Below are 13,010 nucleotides of genomic sequence, written 5' to 3' on the forward strand. Positions count from 1 at the left end.
AAGAGTTTTCCTTTCTTCCTCGGTACGTTTGAGTATTCAGAAACAATCTTGTCCTAAGGGTGGGTTCACATCTGTGTTATGCCATTCCGTTATATTCTGTTTTAAACGGAATATAACGGAATGGCCAAATGGAATGCAAAACGGAAACCTTTAAGAGGCATTCCTTTTTGCTCTGTCCTAATAGAAGTTTATGAGAAAGCAGAACCGATCCGTCTGGGTCCTGTCGACAGGACTTTCTTTTCCGTCTTGCATAACGGGAACCAGATTGATCCGTTTTGATTCCTATAGACTTCTATGAGGACGGAGAGCAAACAGAAAGCCTCCTGCAGAGTATGCACTGTACGAGAGAGATAGCAGTGGCTGTGAAGGGGAAAGTTCCAGAGCCTTTCTGCTGCCTGAGCAACCGTATCCTTCCACAGCGCCAGCCTGCAGGACATGAGAGAGGCCTGGGGTCCACATTACAGCACCACTACATTTACATTTATTTATTATCAAAAAGCATCATACATAACAAACAAAAAAATTTGTAGAGAGACGCACGCTACAGTGCGGTGCTTGAATTGTACTGACATTTAAATAATGTGTAGCTCGCTCCTGATGAGACATGCAATTGACCTGGCATGTTGAAACGCGTAGAGCGAATTGCAATGTCTTATGTGCTCACCGTACAGGGCTTGTATCAGCAGTGACACTGCGATCACAAACTGCCGATGTGTGAGCTCAGTTAAGCAGACGCATCACTCAGCTTTCAGGGGAGCAGTATCTGGGTGCACCAGGACCCATTGTACTGCTCAGAGTGTGCTGACAATCCACCAGACTGCTATTCACAATTAGCAGTTTCTAATATTAGTGGATTGGACCCTAGTGCCAGCCCCAGGCTGAGTGCTGTGCACATTACACCCTGTGAACACAGGCTTGATATCAATCAGTGTGTTCCAACACTGGATTCTTGCCATATATACACAGGTGACTTAGTCAGGCTATCAGAGTGCTGGATGGAATATTATGAGATCCCTCTCCACACTACTGATCTCCTGTATGCCTGATTTTATCTATACCCAGTAAATTAATCCCAATAAATTATTATTATTTTTGTTACTAACGTTCCTTCAGGCTGTGAATTTATATTTATTATTGAACGTGTACCCTCACATAAATTTTTCCTGTGTGTTGATAGCTGATCTTCATCTAAGTCACAACAATAGACAATCACAGTCTGCTTAAACTAATAACACACAAAGAATTAAATGTTACCATGTTTTTATTGAACACACCATGTAAACATTCACAGTGCAGGTGAATAAACTTTAGGCAAGTGAATAAAACAAGCAGTCATATTCAAACAAAAAGTCACCTTGCGGTGTTGGTGGTAATTCACACCATGCGGCAATTCTGCCTCAAAGAGTCCTTGCTGATAGCAGCACCAACCTGTTTTCATGCCAAACAGGTAGCAAGCCTTCATCCAGACACAAGGCTCCCAGATCCCAACACAGAGACATGGCTTCTGAGCTCAGCTGCCTATTTAAGGACAGCCAGGTGCTGCCCAAACCCGGACCGGCATTTAAAATCCGGTCCGGTATTTGACCTCACCTGGCTGTAAATCAGCCCAGCAGCACATGCTGGGAGGAAAATACCTGCTTTCCCAGACCAAACCTCTTACTGTCTCACATACCCCCCCCCCCCCCCCCCCCTTTGTTCAACCCTGAGGGGTTGAACACATGCCAGACAGTGTACTCGGGACAGGGCATCCACATTTCCCTGTAACCGACCTGCCCTGTGTTCCACCGAAAACGTAAAGTTTTGTAGGGAGAGAAACCATCGGGTGACCCGGGCATTTCTGTCCTTGGCCTGGCTCATTCACTTGAGAGGGGAGTGGTCAGTCACCAGGCGGAATTTTCTCCCCAATAAAAAATAGCGGAGAGATTCTAGTGCCCACTTGATAGCCAGGCACTCTATCTCCACTATACTGTACCGGGTCTCGGCTGGGGTGAGCTTACGGCTGAGGAAGACAACAGGATGCTCCTCCCCATTGACTTCCTGAGACAGTACAGCACCAAGGCCTACTTCGGACTTCACCAAAACCGGGGACCCGCACAGGGCCGACTTCAAAGCGGAGAAAGCCTCTTCCGCCCGATCATCCCATCATTGACTTGTGTCCCTTCAAGAGTCCTGTCAAGGGTGCTGCTAGAGTAGCAAAGTGGGGAACCTCATGTAATAGCCCACCATTCCCAGGAATTACTTTATTTTTTATAGTAGTGACAGGTCAGGGCCAATTCCGTATCGCCTCTATTTTGTTCACTTGGGGTTTGATGACTCCGCACCCAATGACATAGCCCAGGTACTTAGTCTCTTCTAACCCTATCGTACATTTTTTGGGGTTAGCGGTTAGGCCAGCTTTCCGAAGGAAGTCCACTACAGCCTGCACTTTGGGTAGGTGACTTTCCCAGTCAGTACTGTGGATGACAATATCGTCCAGGTAAGCTGAAGCGTATTGACGATGAAGTACAATGTCCATTAGTACAATGTCCATTAGTAGCTGAAAAGTGGCGGGGGCGCCATGCAGACCAAAGGGTAAGACCTTATATTGACACAGTACCTAAGGCGTGATGAAGGCAGTTTTCTCTTTGGCAGCCTCCGTTAATGGCACCTGCCAGTACCCTTTCGGGAGGTCCAAAACAGAAAAATACTGGGCTTGTCCTAACCTCTCGATGATCTCATCCACCCGAGGCATGGGATACGCATCGAATTTGGAAACCTTGTTAAGTTTTCGAAAGTCGTTACAAAACCGCAACTTCCCGTCCATCTTGGGTATCAATGCTATAGGACTGGTCCACTCACTTTTTGACTCCTCCATGACGTCTAGCTGCAACATTAGCTGCACCTCCTCCAATATGGCTTGTCGCCGAGCCTCGGGCACCTGGTATGGATTTAATCAGACTTTTGCCTGAGGCTCAGTGACAATGTCATGCTGGAATATGGAAGTGCGCCCAGGGAGGTCCGAGAACACATCCGTGTTTTGACTAACGAACTACCTGGCCTCCTGAGTCTTTTTAGAGGAGAGGCTGTCAGCAAGGTTGGAGGTTGGTCAGGCGGTGCGAGCAACAAGCTGTATATCCGTGAGAGGGTACGTCTTGTCACCCCAGGTTGGTTACAAAGGGACTCAAAGTCCGTCTTGTCACAGTTATACGTCGTCGCCGGAGGAAGTGTGGTCATGAAATGTTTAAGTTGTCGAGACTGCCAAGGGTTGAAGTTAGGGGTCCCTGTTATCTCTGTGATCTGTTGGGGGGTGAGCCACGCATTCAAGGCAATCAGGTGATGGGCCCTGAATTTGTTACAGTATACTAGGTCACGAAAGGGGCCGCGTTCCATCCCAGGGGGAAATTGGGGATTACCCAGGATAGGGAACATGGGAGAAGGGGACGGGGAAACACCGGGACGATCCTGTATGGAAGAAAAGACTTTCAGAGAGGGGCCTATGGTCGGGTGCAAGCGCGCCTCCAGAGGGATATGGGCAGCTAACCATGGTGTAGCAGCTAATGGAGTAGGCAGGAAAGACTGTTCAACTGAGATCCATTGTTTGTACGCCTTATGGCGACACCAATCAACAATTCTCAGGAGATGTGATGCTCTGCAGTATGTAAGGAAGTCTGGTAGCCCTAGACCTCCTTCAAGCTTGGGACGGAAAAGTACTGATCTGGCTATTCTGGATGGTTTGCCGGCCCAAATGAATTGCGTCAGCATTTTCAGAAGATTGTGAAAAAAGAGTCTGGGAATGTGGACAGGCAGGGCTTGAAAGAAGAAGAGGATCTTTGGCAATATGTTCATTTTAAAAATAGAGACTCTACCAAACCACGAAAACGTGCTTTTATGCCAACGGTCTAAGTCTGATTTTATGGTTAGGAGAAGAGGCGGGTAGTTAACCTGGTATAGTTCAGAGAGAGTAGGGGTCAGATATATCCCAAGGTATTTTAGTGATGATCTCGCCCATTTAAAGGGGAAGTTATCTGATAATGTCGCGACCAAGGCAGGTGGGAGAGAGATGTTTAAGGCTTGAGACTTCTGATAGTTGATCTTAAAGTTCAAAAAGTGGGCATACGTCTTAAGTTCTTGTTGCAAGTTTGGTAGGGTAATTCTCGGGTTGGTGAGGAAAAATAGCAGGTCGTCCGCATACGCTGCGATTTTATGTGAGGTCCCTTAGATCTGTAATCCTGAGATGTCGGGATTCCCTCGTATGCGACATAAAAGTGTTTCCAGACAAATAACAAATATTAAAGGGGATAGAGGACAGCCCTGTCTCGTTCCATTGCGAATGGTAAGGGGCGTGGAAAACTGGCCATTCACCTTGACTACGGCCATAGGATTGGAGTAAAGATTACTAATACGAGCCATCATCTTCTCACCCAATCCTATGTGTCGCAGGGTCTCAAACATGAACTTCCAATTGACCCTATCAAATGCCTTTTCGGCGTCAGTTGATAGGAGTAGTGATGGAATCTTAGAGGTGATGGCCTGGTAAATCATGTTTATCGCTCTCGTGGTATTATCACGGGCCTCTCTCAGGGGTAGAAAGCCTGTTTGGTCTAAATGGATTAATTTTTTGAGATGTGGTAGGAGACGCATGGCTAGTATTTTAGAGAACAACTTTAAGTCCACATTAATCAATGAGATGGGACGATAGTTTTGGCATTGCGATAGGTCTTTCCCTTCTTTAGGGACGACCGTGATATGCGCTCTAAGTGTATCATTGGGGAGGTTACGGGTCATATCAAATGAGTTAAAGGCAGCTAGAAATTGAGAAGACAGAATGTCCCCGAACTGCTTATAATAGGATAGCGTGAGTCCATCCGGACCAGGAGCCTTCCCAGTTTGGGAGTCTTTAATAGCTGCCTGTAACTCTGATAACGATATGGGCGTCTCTAAGGCCAAAACAGCCTCTGGGGGGAGAGAAGGTAGACCCGAGGACTCAAGGTAAGCACTCATTGAGGGCATAGATTCAGATGAAGCAGACTGGTGAGAGTCATCAAGATTATACAGTGTGTGGTAGTATGTTCTGAAAGCTTCTGTTATTTCCCGTGGGCGTGTAGGCCGTCACACATAGCAGGCCCCGTTCCCGCCTGAATGGCGGTACCTGAGTGACCAGGGTGGATCGGAGCTGTGTGGCACGGTGGAGGATTCGGTCGGGTGGTCACCTCACATAGAGAGGGTGGGGTAGAGTGGTGTGGATGGAGCTCACCCAGGTTATGGTCTCGTATGAGCGGGATCCCAGAGGCTGGCGATGGTGTGAAAGGCTGGGCCACGGGCCGCAGTGAGGAAGTTGCGGCCGCCATTGCAGGCGACTCTGAGCCTCCTTGCTGGTTGGAACGGAGGAAACGGCCAATGGATTGTTCAGGAGGGACCGCAGATTGACTCCTCGATCTTCTCCCCTTAGTCATGGCCCGAAGAGAGGGGGGAGGAAGGTGATCTCCACCAGTTTTTCTGAGCTAGGTCACAGAGCTCTCCCAACATGCGTCTTCACGCTGCCATGCCGAAGCCATGCCCCCCGGCAACACTGTTTCTATCCGATCTTGCATCTGGGTAACGTACTTAATGACACTTGTTGTTCCCACGCCTCTTTGGCTACGTCCAAGAGACCGCGAGGGTGTCTGCCATATAGCAGTTCGAAGGGCGAGAACCTAGTAAAGGCCTGGGGTACCTCTCGCACTGCGCACATGAGGTAGGGCAGAAGGAGGTCCCAGTCCTTCCCATCTTTAGACACTACCTTTTTCAACATATTTTTTTATGTTTTTTTAAACCATTCTACCAGCCCGTCCGTTTGCGGATGGTAAACGGATGTACTTAGTTGTTTTATGTGCAGCAACTTACAGAGTTTCCTCATCAGCTTGGACATAAAAGGGGTTCCTTGATCGGTCAGAACCTCTTTAAATACTCCTACTCGGGAAAACATCTTCATTAACTCCTTAGCTATGAGTTTGGCAGAGGTATGTCGCAGTGGCACCGCCTCTGGGTACCGAGTGGCGTAGTCTAGAATGACTAAGATGTGTTGATGCCCTCTGGCAGACTTCGGTACTGGGCCTATGAGGTCCATAGCTATTCGGTCAAAAGGTACTTCGATAATCGGGAAAGGTACTACGGGACTATGGAAATGTGGCTGGGGGCTAGTTATCTGGCAGCTCGGGCAAGACTTACAAAACTCTTCCACTTCTTTGAATATGCTGGGCCAGTAAAACCGCTGTAGAATACGATCCTGAGTTTTCTGCAACCCCAGGTGACCCCCTAGAATGTGTGGGTGGGCAAGATCTAACAAAAGCTTGCGATAAGCCTTGGGGACCACTAACTGTTCAATAGGCTCACCCCGTAGTTGGTTTACACGATACAACATATCTTGATGAACACAAAACGGGGAAACACTGACTCTGCCCCAGGTTCTTGTGGATCGCCATCTACTATTAACACATTTTCCCAGGCGCGGGATAGGGTTGGGTCCCGACGTTGGGCGGTACCAAAATTATCCCCGGAGACATTGAGGTCTGCCAATTCAGGACCCGGCGGCAAGTCCTCCACGTTTCCCACCATCACACTTAGTGGGGTTGTCTCCCCCTCTTCTACCAAAGTGGCAGTCACCCCTACCGCTGGCCCTTCGGTCTCAGGTTCCCAGGGTTCTGGTCTCCCCCTGAGTCGGGCCACTCTGCTAGGGTTACCCCTGTCTCATGAGTATTAGTCACTTTCATAGCAGGCCACAGTGCCGGGAAGCCCGGGAAGTCTCTCCCTATTATGAGTTCATAATGTAGATTTCTGGCAACAGCCACCTCGTGGGTCCATCTACAAGACACCGTGGTTAGAGACACCAGCGTGGTGGGGTAGTATTTTAAGTCTCCGTGGAAGCACATCACCATGACTTTCTGGCCAGTTTACTCCGTGGACCGCACCAGGGTAGCCCTTACTAGGGTCACCAGACTCCCTGAGTCCAGCAGAGCCTTGCTGGTAGCTTCATAGCGTTCCACCAGGGTCCACCATCTCAAGAGCATTGCTAGGAGACACCTGACCAATCCAGTGCTGGAGAGGGTATGGCAAAGCCCTCCAGAACATATCGGCTAATAGTCTATTCAGCATGGCCGGGGGACTCAGCACATCAGGCTGTAGCCACTTTTGCAAGAGGTGGAGTAAGTCATAATACTGGGTCCTCGCAGGCTCAGTCGGCTTAACCCCCCACTGATGTACCCGCTGGGCCCGGACCAACACATTCACCCCCAGTCTTGCCAAAATCTCACCCTTTACTTTTTGGTAGTCAGCCGCTTGATCATCCGGCAAGTCGAAATACACCCGCTGGGAATCGGATGCCAGGAATGGAGCGACGACCTCAGCCCACTGGTCACGGGGTAGCTTTTCCCTGATGGCCACTTTCTCGTACATCGCCATGTTTTGATGTCGTCTGCGGGGGCCATCACGTGTTGTAGCAGCAACTGGTTAGTCTCCTGCTGCTGCTTATTAGCCTGGCGTTGCTGCAGGTTTGTCTCTCGCTACTACATATTAGCTTCCATGAGGGCCTTCACAACAACCTCCATTTTGTCGTGGGGCACTGGTTGTAATACAGCTGGTTTAATGTACGACACAACCGTGCCTGAAAAATGCAGAAACCAAAAATATCCGTGTTCAGGCCAGCCTCCCTGCTCTTCCCCACATCCTCCACCAATTGTGGGGACTCACTCTGGTAGACAGGATTAGCGAACGCAGTACAGAGGCAACAACAAGTTCTTTGGATCAAGCAGTTCAGTGTTTTATTCACACTTTAGGCAAGTGACAAAACAAGCAGTCATATTACAACAAAAAGTCACTTTGCGTTGTTGGTGATAATTCACACCATGCAGCAATTCTGCCTCAAAGAGTCCTTGCTGATAGCAGTACCAATCTGTTTTCATGCATACTATTTTTTTTAGAATAGGTGTCTATCATTGATACATTCCATTATTTGCCCATATAGTGAGATATTTGGCAACCTTCCATCAGAGGTCAGAGATCCTCCCAACATATCGCGCCAACTGAAGGCTAATAACAGGTGTGAACATTGCTGTATAAGTAAGGGTACAACCATAAGGTCAGGTTTCTTGATGCAGGTTTGGAAGCCAAAACCAGGAGTGAATAAAAAAAAAAAAAAAAGAGAAGTCGTATCTGTCCTTTAAACTTTCTCTCCTTCTATGATCCACTCCTGATTTTGACTTCCAAAGGGGCATTAAAAAAATGAGAGGCCGCACCTTTACAGTACAGTGAATGTCCGTTTTGATTTTTTTTTTTGTCTAATCTACGGTCATGCAGAACTTTGTGCTAGAGTGTGCACATCATCCCAGCACCCTGGTCATGGATACCTGTAGTACAATACAATGTGCGGCCACACACTCACCCATCACAGACAGCAGAACAGACAGCAGTCATTACTCCTTGAGTTACAAATGGCACCTTGTTTCTCCCCACACACTTTCCCATCAACTGCTGCGGCTGACTATAAAAGACATCTTACTACATGCTGTAAGTGTGCCGTTAGACAGACAATTCACAAGTTATTGTGAAGCACACTTCATGTCACACTCACTCGCGTCCTGCCAGCTGCTCCTATACATTCTGCCGACTGCCAACCACTTTGTTTTATGCGGCAGGACAAAAAATGTATGTTTTCCTTGTTCTATTCAATGGCTAGTATGTAAGATAGACAAATAGATTGATAGATATATAGATCATTTAGATTGTGCATCCCACTGGGGAGAGCTTGATGCTAATGTCTGTGGAATATAGCAGCGCTATATAAGTGTGTAAAATAAATAAATAAAAAAGATAGATATATATAGATAAATAGACAGACAGATAGATAGATATGTGGACATAATATTGTTTCCGCCACAATAATAAGGGGCACCAACGTTCCTTAGGCTCAAAATTCGGTTCCATCAGATAAGGGTTTGACTAGAAAGTCAAAGAAAGGATTAAGGCGCACTCAATAAATTAGGTGCCCTTTAGGCAAGAGGGGCCCATACCAGAATAAAAAAAGGTTGAATCAAAGTTTGCTTGGCTTAAAATGACTGTTAGATTATGATCTATCAGATAAAGGGTTGACAGGAGAGTTATGACAGGATAAGGAGTGCTATAATAAGCCCCAAACTCTTCATAAATTAGCTGTTAAACAGTAAGGGGCTCACATACTATTCTTACACAGGGACCTTCTACTGCCTATATCTACTCCTGGATAGATATAAATACACTGAACAAAAAAAATAAACGCAAGGCCCCTTTCACACATGCGAGAACTCCGTGCGGGTGCAATGCGTGAAGTGCACGCATTGCACCCGCACTGAATACGGACCCATTCACTTCAATGGGGCTGTTCAGATGAGCGTTGATTTTCACGCATCACTTGTGCGTTGCGTGAAAATCGCAGCATGTTCTATATTCTGCGTTTTTCACGCAACACAGGCCCCATAGAAATGAATGGGGATGCGTGAAAAACCGCAAGCATCCGCAAGCAAGTGCGGATGCGGTGCAATTTAACGCAGGGTTGCTAGGAGATCATAGGGATGAGCAACCCCATTAAAGTCAATTTACTGTATTATTTTCCCTTATAATAGAATATAATAGAATTCCTAATACAGAATGCTTACTAAAATGTGGCTTGAGGGGTTAAAAAATAAAAAATTAAATTAACTCACTTCATCCGCTTGTTCGCGCAGCCGGCATGTCTTCTTTCTTCTTCTTTCAGGACCTGCCAAAGGACCTTTGATGACGTTATTGCGCTCACCAAAGGCCTACAGCAACATTAAAGGATGTGGCTGTGTGGTACATGTGACAACAATCTCCCGTATTCTTTATATGTCTGGGCTATGGGGTAGGTTGACAAGACGAAAGCCTTTTCTTACAAAGAAAAACATCCAAACCAGGCTACATTTTGCAAAAACACACGTGAAGTCTCCCAAAAGCATGTGGGAAAAGGTGTTATGGTCTGATGGAACCAAGGTTGAACTTTTTGGCCATAATTCCAAAAGATATGTTTGGCGCAAAAACAACACTGCACATCATCAAAAGGACACCATTCCCACAGTGAAGCATGGTGGTGGCAGCATCATGCCAAGGGGCTGTTTTTCTTCAGCTGGAACTGGGGCCTTAGTTAAGCTAGAGGGAATTATGAACAGTTCCAAATACATGTCAATATTGGCACAAAACCTTCAGGCTTCTGCTAGAAAGCTGAACATGAAGAGGAACTTCATCTTTCAGCATGACAACGACCCAAAACATACATCCAAAACAACAAAGGAATGGCTTCACCAGAAGAAGATTAAAGTTTTGGAATGGCCCAGCCAGAGCCCAGACCTGAATCCGATTGAAAATCTGTGGGGTGATCTGAAGAGGGCTGTGCACAGGAGATGCCCTCACAATCTGACAGATTTGGAGTGTTTTTGCAAAGAAGAGTGGGCAAATCTTGGCAAGTCAAAATGTGCCATGCTGATAGACTCATACCCAAAACGACTGAGTGCTGTAATAAAATCAAAAGGTGCTTTAATAAAGTATTAGTTAAAGGCCGCATGCACACGAACGTGGTGTGTTTTTCGGTCCGCAAATCACAGATCCGCAAAACACGGATAGCGTCCGTGCGCGTTCCGCAATTTGTGGAACGGAACGGACAGCCTTCAATATAAATCCCTATTCTTGTCCGCAAAGTGCGGACAAGAATAGGACATGTTATATTTTTTTAGCGGGGCCATGGAACGGAGCAACGGATGCGGACAGCATACGGAGTGCTGTCCGCATCTTTTGCGGCCCCATTGAAGTGAATGGCGGCTCGGATTCGGACCAAAACAATGGCCGTGTGCATGAGGCCTAAGGGTGTGCACACTTATGCAACCATATTATTTCAATTTTAGTTTTTTTTTTTATCCCTCTACCTAAAAGATTTCAGTTTGTTTTTCAATTGAGTGATACAGTTTATAGGTCACATTAAAGGTGGAAAAAGTTCTGAAATGAATGTTTGGCTCATTTGTTTACATCACAGAAAACCCAACATTTTAACAGGGGTGTGTAGACTTTTTATATCCAAGATAGATAGATAGAATTGCACCATTTACTTTTGAGCATTTTATAAAGCATGATCATCATTTCAGATCAGAGACAGATGATTTGGGCTGTCTTGTAGCAATCGCTCCGCATAATAATGTGTGGAGCACTGGCCTGAGCACGGTTCTCACACTCTGCAACCAATCAGGCACATTACAGGGGGCACAATAGATTTGCGTCCCATTATCAGACTGTGACACTGCAGGGGAACATCTGGGACTGTTAATGAGACAGACCCTGACAGTAATAACCAGCTAAGACGTCTCTTATTTGAAAGCAATTTCCCCTTAAAGGACTTTATACTTTTTAAACATATAAAGTGGAGCAGTTGCACATAGGAACCATTCAGATCCCTCTGTCCTTTATTATAGGGTTATTCCCATCCCAGTCGCTCATGGTTGATACTGTAGTAGCCATTATATGTCCCACAGATGGCCGGGGTTATGGAAATAGTTGAGGGGACAGTGCTGCTTCCATGGCCGTATTCACTTATATGTAAGGTGCGGAAATGGCATAGTACAGCTTGCTTGGCTTTCTCCATAACCCTGGTCACCAGATAAATGGCTGAGATGGGAATACCCCTTTATTAGAGAACAGAGGGATCTCATTGGTTCATACGTGCAGCTGCTCCACCTTTTTTCGGTGCAGCTTTTTATAAATGTATGCCCTGTAAGAAGGTATAAGGAATCATCGTGGATGATAGGTACGTGTCACCGAGGTTCCTGGCCTCGGTGGAGTAAGAGCCGTTTTTTATGTGTCAGCAGCAGTTGCACTTCCGGGTCCGCATTTCCGTTTCCGAAAAAAATAGAACATGTCTTATTCTTGTCCGCAATTGCAGACAAGAATAGGCATATTCTATTGGTGCCGGCGATGTGCGGTCCACAAAATGCGGAACGCACATTGCCGTATCCTTGTTTTGCGAATCCGTGGATTCGCAAAACACGTTACGGACGTGTGAATGGACCCTTATGAGATGTAATGAGGGAGCCGACAATTGGAGGCAGCGACACCCAGTTGTGGAAGTGTGCGTCTATTATCCCAAGCAGACTATGTGACAAATGTTACCTACATATCAAAGGAAGGAAACAAAACCATTAGCTCCCTGACTGGTTAATGAAGCATCAGATCTCTCTAGACAGTGGCTGGTCCCACAGATAAGGATCAGTGTTCAGCAGACAGCTATCTTCTGTCTTCCCTATGTATTTTTAATAGGAGGGAGATAAGTGGCTGCCAGGAAGATGTAGATGTAACTACAGACATATAAGTATGGTTATACACATTAGATAGCTGTTTGCCAAATCACTGTTCAGCCAATAGCTACAAATACACATACCCGCAAGGCCAAGTGTGCATCTGTTTTGAAAGGGTATATTGTAGAAAGACGCTGCAAGCCCCAGAATAAAAAGATCAGGAAGTTGAAATCCAACAGCCTGTTCCTCATGTCTCCCAGTATCTGCCATTGGGGCAGAGATGGGAACCACCATACAAAGTAGATGGTTGACGATCCCAGTGACAAGAGCAGGTCCAGCCGATATACATCTAATGTGTACAGTCAGCTTAAGACCATATGTATACATGGATTCCTGCATTTCAGGGCACAGGTAAACCATGTGAAGATGAAGTAACTTTAAAGGGGTTGACCGACAGTTTCAAAAATTCATAGGGGAGCAGACAGTCTTATAAAAGAAAGATAAAAGCTTAACTGAACCACTAAAGGTCCCTCTATTCCAGCGCTGCTGGTCAGAATATGAGGTGTTGAGAAGATCACATTGGTAATGTTGCCGATCCTGGACCATTAGTGATTTCAAGAAGAGAACTCAAATCCCTTTGGGGTAGGAAAAGTCAACTAATATTCTTCAGTAGTTATCCCAATGGTGCAAAACATTGGGATGTGCATAAGGTTGGTGATATACTGGCCT

This window comes from Bufo bufo, chromosome 1, assembly GCF_905171765.1.
Source record: "Bufo bufo chromosome 1, aBufBuf1.1, whole genome shotgun sequence".
Classification (NCBI taxonomy): Eukaryota; Metazoa; Chordata; class Amphibia; order Anura; family Bufonidae; genus Bufo; species Bufo bufo.